Here is a 13,029-nt window from a genome sequence, read left to right as displayed (position 1 = left end):
TCTCCTCCCAGACAAGTCTCAAAAGAAAAAAAAAAAGCAATCAACTCAGCCTATAGGCTGAAGAAGTAGATTTCTTTTTTTCCTCGTAGTCCACCCATGAACAGCTGAGTTACAAACTCTTGCAAATTATTATTTTGGTTTTTACATTTAGATTCCTCAGGAAAACTCTAGTTGTATGCCACTAGATCAGCTGGTGTGTTCTGACACAAATTAGATTGCCCATATTTCTAAAAGCTGGTGTAGGGCAAGATTGCCTTGAGGTAGCAACCACTTTATGTGTTTGTTCACAGTGATTCTATGTTTAGCTTAAGTAGTTAAAAATAATTTTTTAATATACAAAATGTAGCAATTAACTCTGCTTGTTCTACATGGAGATTACTGTTAAAATAAACTGCTGATTTTTACTTCTTTTTTAAAAACTTAAGTCCTCATATGTAGAGAAATTTAGCTTAAAATGTTCACCAGGCTCCACGCTCCATCTGAGATGGAAGAACACAAAAAACGTCTCAAAAAATTTTATTTGATCCTTTGTGAATCTGTATTATGATGCAGACCTTAATTATATAGTGGTAGGGTATTTTTCATGAGACTGCTCCTTACAGAGTATAGGCTGGATGCACACAGGAGCAGAATTAAAATCTCACAGGGTACCATAAATCTCACCATGCCCAACTTGCTCTTTCTGGAGTTTGCCGCCTAAGCATCATTCCTCTGACCTATTTTCAAGTACTTTAAAATAATAACTTTCTTGCCTCCCTGTCTTTCCCTGCATTTCATCAACATAAAGGGGCTCTTCGTTTAGTGATGTTTACATGAAACAGCTCTGCATCTTTGGAGTGCTACAGTGATAGTAACCCCTGAATGAGGAGCAAATGCTATCTGTCAACATGCTGTGTTGTGCAACACAGTAGGCTGCATGAGAGGTCTGCATTACATCATTTGTGGACTTTCCAGGCTTGTAATGTCCTTTCAGTGAACCTGAACTGAGTGTTGAGCTTATAACGAAAACTGAAACCCAGGGAGTTACTTGTGGTTTAGAATTTTTGCACGGCTTCAATATGCACATACTGGGAGTCATTGCAACAGGCTAAAGATGTGTTTCAGCCACTTTGTGAGGTGGTTATGTTAATAGGTAAAAAATTTGCTTCCTAACATAAAAATTATTCATTTCTCCATTTTAGAGGTTTTGTGTTGTTTTGGTTGTTGTGGTTTTTGGGGGTTTTTTTGAACGAACACAGTACACCTGTGCCAAGCATCTATAATACTTTTTGCTGTTCTCCAGCTGTAGAAAACAGGCATGTATTGCTAAGACTATTATTAGAGATACTATTTTATAGATGTGTGAGTGTATGACTCTCTGTGTTTATCTGTATGCCTGTGTATAAAAATAATGAAATATTAACTGGGCTAGAAGAAAGAGGGGAAAATTACAAATAAATCCTACAGTCCAGTGGTCAGGGTACTCCCTTGGAATGTGGGAGAATCCAGTCACAGTCCCTGCAGCGATGAATGTTAATTATATACTGGAAGTGGAGCACTTCCAATGGGAGAGATTAAGAGGTACCTATTCACTAGCCCATGGATTAAGTCACCTTTGGGGGAGATTTGTGTTCAGAGACAATTGGGATTCACTTGAAAGGTGAGTGCTTCTAGGCAGTAAAAAGCTCATCTTCATGGTGTGAGGCAGAAATTCTCCTCCTGACCACTGCCTAAGTTTTGACCTTGTAAGTGAGATGAGCATCCCTTGCTTTTTACCCCATGAGGTCTTGAGTTTGAGACTAGCATTGCAGCTCAGGTCTAGCAAGACACTGACAGACCTTTCTGTGATATTCTGGGATCTGGGCCATTTCTCTGGTGGAAATAGGCATGTAAAAAGTGCAGATATCTACAACATAAAGGAAGGTGGTGGTGAGGTAGCATGGAGGAAAGAAGACAGGAGAATGGGAATCTGAATGTTATATTTGAGTTTCCGAAAGAAGTAGATGGTTTTTCTGTATTCCCCCATGGCAATATAGAGTTATTTTTTTCCCCTTTCCTTTCCAGTGTACACTTCTGGCCCTGTCTTCTCCTTTGTTTTCCTTACCACAATCATTCCATGCCATTAAGGACCATTTTCATAGGGCTCCCTTTGTGATAATGCTGCCTTGAAAGTCACCTTGGTATAAAGCTGTTCTTAGGTTTCAGTAGGCCTAAGAGCCTTTGCCTTTGCTTGCTCTAGGAAAGTCAAATGTCCATTGTGAGGGTCCCAACATCTTGAGTCAAATGACAAGTTTGGGGAAGAAGTGGGCCAGGAAGCAATTATTCTTTCTTCCACACAGCAGCTGCCATGTGTCAAGGTCCTTTCTTTTCACACTCAACTCCGAAAGCTTTCCTCTTCTAAACTGTTAGTGTTTCTGGTCTTTGTGCTTTGCGAGCAATTATTGAAATCTCTCTCCAAGCCTTTCCTACCTGACTTCCAAATACAGCTATAGAGAAACTATAATTATATTTAATGAAACACCTTGATAAATATGTACAAATTGCAGTCTTTAAAAACAAAAAGTTCATTCATATTTTGTCTTACATTTGGCAAGCAGAGGATAGCTTCATAAATCCAGATGGAAGAGCTGAACAGGAAACACAATGGAAATCCTCATATTTCTACCAAACTAACCAGATATCTTTCCTGTTTGGATTTATTTTTAAATTCACTTTAATGTTTAAAATATTTCACTAATTAATCAAAAATAGTTTATCCAAATTATATTTTTTGTTTCCTTTTAGGCAAGGAAAGTACTTCTTAAATCACAAAAGAAAACAGTTGCCAGACTGTTTAAAGGCAGGTAGATTTTTAAATCTTGAGAGAAAACCTGGTGATCTCAGCTTTTCATCCTATTTTCCAAAATTTATTTATATTCAGATAACTCAGGTAATCCTTTGGAAAAAACCCAAATGCTATGTTTCTTATGAGACCAAAACTTCCAATAAATCCTTTGGGATTGAGGTAGTGAAAGCAATGCTAAACTGGGTTAATTTGGGGGTTGGCCCCCACATCTAATTTGACAAATGGCACTGAAATTTAACTGGTATTTTTTTCTATGCAGGCCATTTTTGTTTGGTGGCTGTAAGGGTTATTAGTATGACTTGTTTCCTTCATGTTACTGCTTTTCATAAAGTTAAGTAGTAGAAAAGGTGCCAAGAAAGAAAAAATATACCCAATTGGTTCATGGTTTAAAGTTATAAAACGATACAGCATTAAAATGGCAACAATCCTGCCCTTACAAAATTGGCTGTTACAAAACTAGACTAGTTGGTTACAAACTGTATGTAAAATGTAAAACAATAAAAAGAAAGGCATATTTGCCCATTGTTTTACTGAATGTCACAAACAAAACCAACTAAAATTCTGGGAAGTAATGCTCTGCTTGTTTTTCTAAGTAAAATTAAGAAGCAGTTTAACTTAAATGGCATACCATGAGAAAATAATTACTAATTATTTTAAGTAATATTTAGATCAATTCATATTAATCTTATTATCTTTCATGTTTATGTCAGTATTAGATTACTTTCATGTTTGTTTAAGCTCTTTTGCTTTTTAGAATGTTGATTTCAAAGGCAAATTGAGCATAGTTAAAATAATCAATGTTCTTTGTGGTTTCAGCATATGCAAAGAACAACAACAGTTGAAAGGAGTCTACTGCTTTCTTATACAAACCATTAAGCTTTTACTGAAGAAAAACAGAATTATCTAGCTAATTATATCATTTATTATTGCTACCTGCATATAGTCAGTAACTTACAGTCTACTAAAGAAAACTATAGTGAAAGAGATATGTGTCACATCATTGTGTGAAAGAATAGCAGCTGGGCAGCCTCAATCCCTGTACAAAATTGCTCAAAAAACGTTCTTTGTTTGCTCATGTGAATGACTAGGAGTAAACAACAGTCTGATGCTGAAATGGCTGGATTTCACCTGGGAAACTCTGCATTCACTTTTTTGCTCTGCCACAGACTTTCTGTGTGACCTTCAGCTTATTATTTCACTGTTTCTGAGCTCTGGCCTGCAGCTAAAAGGAGCTGAGGTGCTTCCTTTCTCCTTTCCTTTGCCTACAGCTAGATTGGAAGAAACTTGTGGCGGGGGTTATACCTGTGTTTTGTGATGTGCTGGTGTAGCCCATAGCCTGGTAGGGCGCCTGTCTTGGCTGCAGCCACTCTCCCAGGCTGTACAGTGAGTAATGATACTAATCCAACAGGCCTTCTGTACATGAAAGCACTCATTAGCTTCACTAAGATTTCCACTGGAGCCATAATTGCAGCGGTGAAGTGCTGACAATTTCTCAGCATGGGTCACCTTCTGAAATATTTAATGGGAGTGAAAAATACCCAAACTAATTGCTCGTGTCTTATTCTTTGTTGTTTATTCTTCACTTCTGCCTCCTGTGCTTTGTGCCTGATTGTCATGAAAGGAAAATTAACATTTTGTAAGGACTCTGGGGGCTCCGTTGTAACAGAAGCAGCAATGGGTGTAAAAGGTTGGCAACACACAACAGGGCACTCTCTGCTCCTACTCTCCTCTTGAGGAGAGAGGTGCCTGGGGTATGCTGTTGTTCCTGCTGGTTTATGCATCTAGGGTTTTTCCTGAGAGAAGAAACCAAAGCCTGGAAGGAGAGGGATAAAATTCATGTCCAAGGCACAGCTGAGCTTTTCCCAGATCCAGGAATACAAAAAAGCTATTGGAACTAGTCTAAAATTTTTTAAAAGTCAGCCTACAAGTTTTTGCTGCTTTTCTGTCTCGAATGTGAGCAATGTAAGTCCATTACAAGATACCATACTGTCATAATACCACATCACTGTGCACAGAGAACATCCATGAGATAAGGCATTGATAAAAATATGTTAACTGATCTGCTCAATTTTTAGATTATTTTGTTATTTTTCTTTTTCAGGAAGAAGACACTTCAAATCACTCTTTCCAAAATGGTAGTAGATTGTGTTTTCTTTTCTTAGTAGCCATCTTTTTAAACTTCCTTAACATTTCAACTGCCTTTGTATAAATCAGTCAGAAATTTTTTCTACTCTGATAAAAGCTAAGAGTCTTCTTTGAAAGATCCACGAGTCGGATTTGCTAAAAAAGCATGTTTCTGTTCTTAATAGTTGAATACAAACATAATATTGGTATATGGCAAATTTTATTGGTTATGTTCAGTGGTAATACTGGTGTAGCACTGTGTTAGCAGACTAATGCAGTTTTATTTTAGCAAGTTTCTCCTTTGCAGTTTTAAATTACAGGCAGTGGCTCAGACATCAAGACCATTTGGTAGCTGAAAATAAATGCAAGGAGAGTATTCAACTCAATGATTTCAGTGTGTTTCAAAGAGAAATATAATTTTTGGATTTGTATCTCATTTGCATCTTTTTGATGAGCCCTGCTGTAAATTGATTTATAGAGTTCAATATTTTCAGAAGTACACTACATATTAAAAACTACTCATATTGAGTTAACAAATATTTGCATTCTTCTGTTTCTGATTCTTTCTCTGCTCAAGGGGACTTCTGATTCTTTAGCTATTGGCCAGGTGAGTGTGACACTTCCCATCACTGTATAAGAACAGTACAAAGCCTCCACTTTCTTTTTAAAAGGGTGTTCAATGTGTGTAAGAAAAATGCTTGGTAACTGTCTCTGTCATTACCCAAAATGTCCAGGTTCACATGAAAATCACTCTCTTTCAATATTCATGTGTATTCAGACCTAAGGTTGCAGGTCACGCACCACTGAAAAGAGGGAAGTTCCTACATATGCAGAAGATTCCTCCTTGTTTTGAGAAGGGCCACACAGAAAAAGTGCAGGTATTAGAATTTGAGCATTCCAGTTGAAATTCTACAAAGATTTCTTTCTCACAAAACTGGAAATGAGTGACTCTATTCTGGTCTCGAAAACTCTTTGCTGGATAACAGTGGGATAAAGAAGCCCAAACCGTGGTGACCTAGGCATATATATTAAAAAAAAAAAAAAAAAGAAAACTTGAAACACTTAGCAGAAATAAACTATTTGTAGAAATCAAGAGCTACACTTAACTATGAAAATGCAACTGGAAAATCATAAAGGAGAGATTTTTGGAAAAATTGTAATTTCAAGTTTATTGCTGTAATAGATTGTAGGAAAATTATAGATACCATGAACTACTCATGCAATCAATAACCAGTCAGGCTAGAAACCAGTGGTTATTTTTATAGAAGTCAAAATAGATAAGTAAAAACTTTGTATTATAAAATGTTTGTTTTATGCCAACAAAGCAATCTGAAAATCAGAAAATACTTATTATTTTATAATATTCCACATACGATTTGAACTTATTTATGAAAAAGAATGCAATCATATTTAACCTGATACAGATGTTCTAAAGAAAAAACCAAGAGGGGAAAATATACACATACAGGAATCAAAACAGAAACTATATTTATTCTGATAAAAAATATCATTTAACTGCAGACCTAAGGCATACAAAAAGGCAACAAAAAGGAAACAAAATAAATATTCTGTGATCGGATAGTTCGATATGATAAAAAGAGATGTAAAAGAGGTGCAATTTTAGCAGTGGCAGACTGCAACAGTGCATTTGATTGAGTAAACTTCAGTGGGACCAAGAATTTTTCATGTCCCAAGGAAACATCAACTAGCATTAAGATTCCTCAAGGAAAATCGTCCATAGAAGAATAAAAATTTTAGGTCATGTCGGTTCTCATGGTTTTGTTGCAAATGTTGAAGTATTTATTGTCCCTTTCAGAGTTTGTATTCCTGGAGTTGGACTTTTTCCTGAGAACCAATTAAAAAAAAAAAAAGGCAAAAATAGTTTTACATGTTGAAATTATTTTTCATTCTTTAGAATTCTTTTTTTTTTTTACTTCAGTCTCATGAATTCTAAATGCTAGTATTTGGCAATGAGAAAAGACTAAGAATTCTACAAAAGGTTGTTTGAAAAACAGAAGACTAAGAATCTAGTTAACGATTAACATGTAATTTAATAATCAGTCTTAATTCCAGACAAACTAACTAAATGTTATATAATAAAGAAATAAGGGAACACTAGATTTCTCTGAAACATAAATTTTAAGCAAGTTTTCAAGAGATTAATTTTGCTTTCTTATTTCTTTTTCTTGGAAATGTTACACAGTAAAATTATAAAGCATAAATTTGCTTAACCTTCTAAAACAGACATTATTTATGGAGAGCATGGCAACAATCATTATGAAAAAATCAAATATTGACAGCATTTGAAATAAAAATGCCTCATATTACCAGCAAGACTAATTGCTGGTTTTGATGAATCTCCTGTTTTTAAAATGGTCTAATCCACAGAAATAGATTACTAGAAATCATGCATAATGCTAGTAAACATTTGAGATCTCATGCATTCAAGCCTCATCTGAAAAAGTCCATGCTCAGTGTTGCTTTTCAAAAAGAAGCAGCAGTGCTGAACATCTTACTATTTCACCGCTAAAGTTACTGGACTGTGTTGCAGTAAGAGCAATCAATATTGGTTAATAGGCTAGATCTGTGTTATTAGTATTCTTTACAACCTTGACATACTTCATTTTATGTACAGATTGCCTATGAAAACTTGGGCTTATATCTTGTCTAGACAATGCCTTACATGGCCATTCAAATTAATAATGTGCCAGAATTATCCTATGCTTAATGCAGCTGTGCTCTGTATTGACTCTGAAAATTAAATTTACTTCATGGTGCCTATTGACAGCTGGGTCTCAAGCATATTTAATGGATTTGAATGGAGTTTGGTCTATGGCTTATGCCTCCAAGCAAAATGTTAATAGCTAATAATTTTCATTAAAAGTGAGAGTGTTTATCTATAAACGTTGCATTTCTCAGTATATGAAGTCAGCATAAAAAGAAGTTTAAGATCACCTTTCAGTTAACTCAAAGCACACAGAAGGAATCAAGAGAAAAGAAAAATAACCTGTTTGCCATCTTTAAATGCAATTCGTTGGCTTATTAACAATGTATTTGCAAATATGTGTTAAGGGAATCCCATTTTAGTTGAGAAAAATAGCTTTAGTTCCAAGAAGGCAGAGACAATACCTCAAGTTGCATCTGAACATAATGAAAAACCTCATACATAATATATTTATTGACAGCCCTGGAAATTGAACTTCTTTATTTATTGACAGCCTGCACATAGCACAGGCAGTGCAGGCTTCTTTCACTGATAAACAAACATACTTTTTACCTGGACAGAAGAAACTAGTTTTTCTGAAGGAAATAGAACTTATTCACCATATCCACTTGTTCTTTGGACTATCTGTGAAATGTCAAGAAAAGTTGTAAGCCAATTCCAGTTCTGCTGGTCATTTTTCTACTCTGGAATATGTTCTCAAGGGAAACAAACAAAAAAATTACTCACTACTAATATGAGATTGACTTCTACCAGTAAATCTACAGTTGGGCAATTACACATCTAATTACTGGGAAGCCTCTTAGGTAAATAAACAACCATCTTCCTGTTTATAATTAATAACAAAATTGATTATTTTTGTTCTAGCAGCCATCAGGTAAACAGGTAAAATTGTAATTTTTTGCCTTCCCTCCACCCTCCCATGAGAATTTCTTGCCATATATGTTTGGTAGTGTTGCAGTGCAAATGGCAGTATTTCTTGAGAAGGATGCTTCCTGATCTCTACTTAAGTCTGAAATTACCACTTTAAAAACAAACAAACAAAAAGTTTGAACAGACATGCCATTTTTAAGCACAATTAGAGTTTAAAGCATGCTTTCTGATTTTCAAGTGATAATAAACTTTCTTGGACAATATGACAAAGAAAAAAACATTAAAGGTTGAAAATTGAAAAATGGGAAGACAGACCTCCATAATGTCAGGCTGCAGGTCTGCAGTACATTTTGAACAAGACTGTTTGCTAAACTTAGAAAAGAAGCGGCTTAGGAAGGACTGCACTGGGCTGTAGCAGAAAACAAGGCAGGCCTGAATTCCAGATTAAAGTGGTCTAGCAAGGTTTGTGAAGTCCATTAGAGATACCCTGCCAGTTTAATTTACATGCAGCAAAACTGTTTCTATTTAAGACCTTCCAAAATATTTTGTGTGCAGTAGAAGCCACCGAAAAACATATTCCTTTTTTTTGCTTTTTTTTCCTCACTTTTTCCTGCAGACTCTAACACATTCAATATAAAAGACTGTGGTAAGATTAAGAGGAAAGAAGAAAACATATATATTATAGGTGTAATATCTATACAGATTTATAAGAGAAATGTTATACATAGACACATTGATATGCGCACATGCACATATCTATACATATGTAGAGATACACATGCACACAAACTTACAGAATAATCCATAACCCAGAGAAATAAAACAGAAAAATATATTACAAATAGAAAACAAACATGACACCTGGCTCAGCCTCCCAGGAACTGTCAGAAACAACTGCAGTCTCTGAATCACATTGCAAGCAGCAATAATTAAAAAAAACAAACAACCAACCAACAAAGAAAAAAAAACCCACACAACAGAAAACCAAACCAAACCAAACAAATTAAAAAAAGGTAGTAGTTTGATGTGGAAGAATTTTTAAAAGATTAATCAAAGTTCAGAGTATATTATAGATAAACATTAAGGATAGGCAGCAACTACAGGCCAACACACTGCTGAATTACAGTTAAAAAGAAAGCAAGAAAGTATTATATTATCAGCTGGCACATCTTCCATAGAAGGGAAACCTTAGGTGATATTCCATGGTCTCAGATGAGACCTGTGCTGTGAAGCAAATGCACAAAGTCCTCACAGATAACCTTAATTTTAACATTTTGTTCTTTAGGATGGTTCACCTTAGAGTTCAAGAATCTTAGGGGGTTTTATTTGAAAATGGCTTTTTAAAGACAAATTCCTAAAAGATTCTTTCTCTTAGACTTCCCACTGAATTTACTCCTGATGAGAAGAAGGGGTTTGCCTCCTTACAGAAGGAAATTAATTTGTACATTGTGAATCTTTGATATACCCCAAGATTTGAGAGGTCTGATTGAATTTAAAAGCTTTTAAGGCCAAAATCCTATGACTGCAGCCCCACTTTCTGATGACACAAGCTGACTACAATTGTTTTTCCTTCTACAGCATTTTTCCTGCAAGAAACTGCAAGAATAGTGTGCCTCTCTCTGACAACAGTGATTAGATATGTCTTTTATCCACTAGTTTTGATTTTGACTTGTTTTGATTGCTGACAGTCCTGCTATGCATCTTGCCTTTTCAACAATCTGCACAGATCCCAGCTTCATTCAGAAGTCCGAAGGGCACAAGCCCATACCTCTCTTGTACTGAGGAGCATGATTTTTAACCTGAAATGTAAATTTTTTTCCTTACATTAAACAAATCAAGAAACTATTGAGGTTGATCTTGTTGAAAAAGAAGCAACTTTTAGCCTATGAAGATAAAAGTAAATGTCTTTCAAAACTCAAAGTGGAACAGTAGTTGGACAATGTAGTTTCATGTTGATAAAATATTTATATTACTAATGATGCTTCTTGATGCCAAATTTTTCTCTTCCTGTGACTTGAAGCAAACAAAAGAACAAAGATTGTTTCAGATTGTTCAGTTACAGTTTTTCATTCTTCATATGAAACCCAATAAACTCAGTTAACCTTCCCAAACACAAAAGAAAGTCACCGCTGTTCCCCTTGTTATGCAATTACCTTTAGAAATGCATCAAACTTTTCAAAATTATCCCCATTAAATTTTTTCCAGTGCCAATGAGGAATGAAGGGTGTCATACAAAAGTGAAAATGTGTCCCAAAAGAGTACTTTAATAGTGGATTCACACATCTCCCTCCCCCAAATATCAGCAGGCTTTTACTTCCTTTCCTTTCTTATTCTTTCCCTTCTCTCTACTTTCTTTTCTTTTGATGGAAAAAAAAAAAAGAAGAAAAAAAAAGAAGAAAAAAAAAAGAAAAAGAAAAAAAGAAAAAAGAAAAAAAGAAAAAAGAAAAAAAAAAAGAAAAAGAAAAAAGAAAAAGGAAAAAAAAATAAGAAAAAAAAGGGAAAAAAAAAAGCCCTGTACCCTTCTGGGCTTACCTCTGAGGGAGTGGTAAAGCAGGAGTAGACTCTATAGATTACACACATTTGAAATTACAGGATTTGGTAGTCGTATTTTTGGTTCATGGAAGTAAAGGTTTCTAAATTTTACAAAATAGCCATACTGTGACACTCTGTGACTTGAAATTTCCATAGCATATATACTTTTAGAGACATCTAAGACATTCCTTTTATGCTATTTTGCCCTCCCATAGCTACAGAAAACAATTGCTACAAACTTTTAATTAATTTCTATCATGCATGTCCTGATAACATCCACCCATGGGCCATTTTTAATTTTGAAATAAAAGTAACTAAATAAAATAATTTCCTCATAGTAAAAGACTCCTGCTAGAATACATAATCTAATGAACTACTGGCAGCACTGAAAATTTTACCAGTTGTGAGCAGGTTTTTCTTCCCAATACAAGCCAGTCACTAAGCTGTAAAAAATAGTAAATACATAAATCATATGCATATTTGACACGACACAGATTTCAATAGTTTGGGGAGGACAACTGATGCTGTATGAAGGAGCACTTCTGAAAAACAGTGACTAGGACACGTGCTTGTAATTTGGATTTTCTAGTGAAGTGTGTCTTTATATCCCTTTAAATCCTCCTAAAAATTAAGTATATTGTTCATAATTTTACCTGCATTACTTTCAATCTCCAGATGGATTTTATTTGCATAAGAGCTCCCAGGAGGGCTTTGCTATAAAGAAGCCTTGCTGAACACATTACAGAACTAATCATTTCTTTAAACAGACATTTGTGAATAAAATAAAATGTCTGTGCAATATGTCAAATGTGAAAGGTTAGCCACTGTGCACAATAACAAAATAATTTAATCTTAAATAAATTACTTTGCCTTAATTAATTATGAGGTGAACTGAGCCTCAACTCCTAACATAGTTAAGGTAGAATATTCATGCTTGTGCAAAAAGCAGATTGTAAAAAAATATGAGGCTGAAAAGCACTTTCCCTTCACTAACTAGTGCAAGCCTAAAGTTTCTGCAAGCAGGGGATGCTTTTAGAGCCAACTCTCAAGGCTGCTTTGTATCACAACGTGACAGGAAAGTGGCTATAAAAAATACAGAATGGACAATTATGTGATTTATTTGACCTTTAGATATGGTTCCCCATCAGAAAGGAGAGCCTTCAAAGGTAGTAAGGTGACATAATCAACAGGATTAAATCTCTAACTACTAGTAAGCATCTAGAGTGAAATTCAACAACACCTTTGAGACCCCTTGTTTTTCAACAGTATCTGTAGCAACCGACATCGGTATGAGATTTACACTCTAACTTTTAAATTGATACATACAGGAACAAAAGAATTGGAAAAAAATGTCCATGCAATATATATTTTGGTTATTTTCCACCCTGAAACTTTCTTTAGGAATCAGTATCATGGCTGCCGCTTGGAACTCCAGTCACATCCTGTAAACAGGTTCACATGTGACTGTTGATACCTCAAGGGACTTCCAGTAAATCCTATAAAGTCTTCAGAGAGGTAGAATTACTCATGTGCATAATTATCTGAGGGACAGATAATTATCTAATAGTAGTTTCTTTTAAAGCATTAATTTATAATAGCAACAGTGTATTCCTTTTAGTGGAATATTATTGCAATTGGCCTAGTATGTGTTTTTTATCTTTTATCTTCTCAGGCCTGAGGGACAGAGGGAGGGAGGAAGGAGAGGGCAGAAAAACAGTAAACCGGCGACTGCTCTTATCTTTGACATGCTGTGAATAGACAGGATATTAGACTAATACCCACAAAATCACAGATAAATTATTATCTTGTCTTGATTACTACTGCCCTTTAACAGGCTCCTCTTTTTAGCCAAAGACATTAGTTCTAATTTATTTGACACAAATTTTAAGGCCTTCTGCCAAGAGGAGAGCAAAAGCTTGATGAAAATGTTCTTAGCATAAATTTGGGACATCAC

General features: G+C 35.1%; 1 long non-coding RNA gene across 1 annotated transcript; it reads left to right on the top strand.

Annotated features, from left to right (window-relative positions):
- The first annotated feature begins 1,564 nt into the window (after nt 1–1,564).
- Nucleotides 1,565–10,645, top strand: LOC116799458. The gene is made up of 4 exons (XR_004361062.1): nt 1,565–1,639; nt 4,926–4,959; nt 5,727–5,826; nt 10,122–10,645. It is a non-coding gene; the product is annotated as an uncharacterized LOC116799458 (long non-coding RNA).
- Nucleotides 10,646–13,029: the final 2,384 nt, after the last annotated feature.

Source organism: Chiroxiphia lanceolata, chromosome 1, assembly GCF_009829145.1.
Source record: "Chiroxiphia lanceolata isolate bChiLan1 chromosome 1, bChiLan1.pri, whole genome shotgun sequence".
Classification (NCBI taxonomy): Eukaryota; Metazoa; Chordata; class Aves; order Passeriformes; family Pipridae; genus Chiroxiphia; species Chiroxiphia lanceolata.
This window is presented reverse-complemented; position numbering and strand designations above follow the sequence as displayed.